The following is a 2,754-nucleotide window of genomic DNA, read 5'->3' on the forward strand; positions in this document are numbered from 1 at the left end:
ATATTAAATATCTATCCCACTGACAACTAACCCCAACACATTCTGCTAATTTAAAAGTTACCATCTGTTAATGAGTTATTATGTGAAGAGACATAACAGTTCTCCCTGCTTTCAACATTTATATTAAATATCATCATTTGTTAACCTACAGTATAATCTATTTCCCAAAACTTCAGATTTTACAAAGTATAATTACTTGTGGCTTACATTCCAAGTTACTCAAGCATTTTAACAATTAATTACACAACTTACTCATGCTACATATTTAAATGTATAATTACCAGTCTAGGGCTAGAAAATAGCAGGGGCCAGTGAGCCAATGGCCCGTAAAAAGTGCCTGTTAGGTAGCCCGCATGGCCCCTTAAAATCAAAAATGCCATTAACTCCACATAAATTGATCTAAGCATTTCTTAGCCGAGCGGAACTTATGACAAACCAAACTCAGTCATGTACAATACACAAACACTGTCACTATGAATGTCTGTGCAACGAATGCTTAGCTCGAAGATGTGTGCTAGCTGCACTGGTGTACAATGCATACAGCATGTATAGCCTATCATGCCTAGCAAGCAGTATGTACACGTGTTTATGTACTGTGTATATAGATCAAGCAATGCGCTTAAGATGTTTTGTTCCACGTGGTTCATAGCCTTTGCAAAAGCTGTCACAGCTAAGGTAACCCCATTTGATTGCACTATCCAAAAGGATCCACACTAGTGAGCTGCGAAGCCAGGAACAAAGCTACTCACCAGTCTGTCGGATATCGCAATCTAGGGGTCTACGGCAAAAATACAAAACACAATTTTTTGATAGGTATTTTGCTATTAAACCTTTCAGGTCCAGAAGGAGTCTGAAAGGTAAACATGGGCAGTCAGAAAGTGTTATTTTTATTCTCCCCACTCGCAAAAACTTTGGTTGAACAAGTACTAATGCTGCAAAGAAATTAAGATTTAATATTTTTGAGTGCTTTGATGAAATAATGCAAAGCTTAATGTTGTTGAAGCATGAAAGACTGATTCACAAGAATGGCTGGTGAATAAAGTAAACAAGGAGAGTTGACACCTCGTAATAAACGTGAGGGAAAAACCAAGACAGGAGGGAGCTGGAAACAGGAAGTTTGTTGAAAGAAATAGAGGTTGATACTGAAACCGAAGGCTGTTCGCTGTATACGAAGGCTTGAATATAAAAGGTGGCTGTTGACGAAGCAGGCGTGAAGACTGAAGGAACCAGGACTGTACCAAGGAGATTCAGATCAAAGTTAACACAAGTTGAATAAATAAGTGATAATTTGGGTCTGAAGCAATTAATTAATTCTTGTTAGAGGATGAATATATCTAAAACTAGCAAAGATAGTAACGTTTAAATAGTCTTCAACTTATTAAAATTGATGGCAAAAAGATTAAAATACCTTTGGTTGAATTATTATTGAATATAATTTAAATTGTAAATATAGAATATGAAGGAGAGTGGTCCTTCTCAGAGCATGGATCTATAGATCCAATTAAAATAATTTTGCTGTGGGGGAAAATGGGAGCATCTCGAGAACACCCACTTTCACTGATCTAGCACTGAATATTCTACCTGATCAGTGCCTGAATTGTTAAGGGTTAGCTGGAGATTACGAAGCTTTTTTATACTTTTATTTATTTTTCTAAAAAAAGGCTATATAGTATGGGTTGAGGGCTGCACACCACTTGTTGCACTAATCTGACACTGCACTGAGTGATATTTGGACCCTAAATGCTGCATACTGAGACACAAGTGTATGTTTTAAGGAAGGGAATGGGATATCATGGACAAAGAGGTTGTATAATGTTGGGCTTAACACTGACCCTTGGGGGACACCGGCTTCGAACTTCAAGGGCCTGGAAGTCGTAATGTTGATCTTAACTTTAGCTGTTCTGTCAGTAAAAAAGTTGGATATCCAGTGTACAATAGGGGTGGGTACATTATTATTGATTAGTTTATAGCAAAGTCTGTTGCACCATACTGAATCTAAGGCTTTTTGGACATCTAGAAAGGTAGCTATGTTTGTATGCTTTCTGTTGAAACCTGTTCTGATAAGTCTAAAAAAGTGGTCAGTGGTTTGTCTACATTTTTTGCCTGAATTTTGTATGTTGTTATTAATATTGTTGGTTTCTAGTTAAGCATTTAATCTGTTTGTGATTAATTTCAACTTACCAAGGGTGTTTAGTAAGCTTATGGGTTTGTAGCTGCCGAGATTAGTTATTTTTCTTGGGGATTACCTTAATGATAGCTGATTTCCAAACAGATTGGTAATAAATTGATAGTAATGATAAATTATAGATTGTTACTAAGTGGGTTATGATTTTGTTGGATAGGTTTTTCATGACTAAATTGTTAATTCCATCCTCTTCTGTGGCTTTGTATTTTGTTTCCCAAGGTTAATTTTGATTTCTGTTAAAAGTTATAGGGTGGGTATACAAATCATCAGAACCAAAAATTTGCAATTTAGATACTGGGAATTTCAGTGAAAGAAAAGTGTTGACTATTAGAAATGTGTTGATTTACACTATTGAAATGTTGCGTGTCAAACCAGGTAATATTTGGGGTTAGAAAGGTACTTTCAAAATATTGGGTAAAAGGTTCAGACTATTATCAGTTGTGGCATTGTTGTTACTATGTTGAATTTTATTAGAAATGTGTTGATTTACACTATTGAAATGTTGCGTGTGAAACAAGGTAATATTTGGGGTTAGAAAGGTACTTTCAAAATATTGGGTAAAAGGTTCA

General features: G+C 35.7%; 1 protein-coding gene across 1 annotated transcript in view; it reads right to left on the reverse strand.

Annotated features, from left to right (window-relative positions):
• LOC106470555 (40S ribosomal protein S3-like) overlaps positions 1-2,754 on the reverse strand; it is a 12,475-nt gene that overhangs the window by 6,289 nt on the left and 3,432 nt on the right. The gene's annotated exons all lie outside the window — the stretch shown is intronic.

The sequence above is a fragment of the Limulus polyphemus genome, unplaced genomic scaffold (genome assembly GCF_000517525.1).
Source record: "Limulus polyphemus unplaced genomic scaffold, Limulus_polyphemus-2.1.2 Scaffold4083, whole genome shotgun sequence".
Lineage (NCBI taxonomy): Eukaryota > Metazoa > Arthropoda > Merostomata > Xiphosura > Limulidae > Limulus > Limulus polyphemus.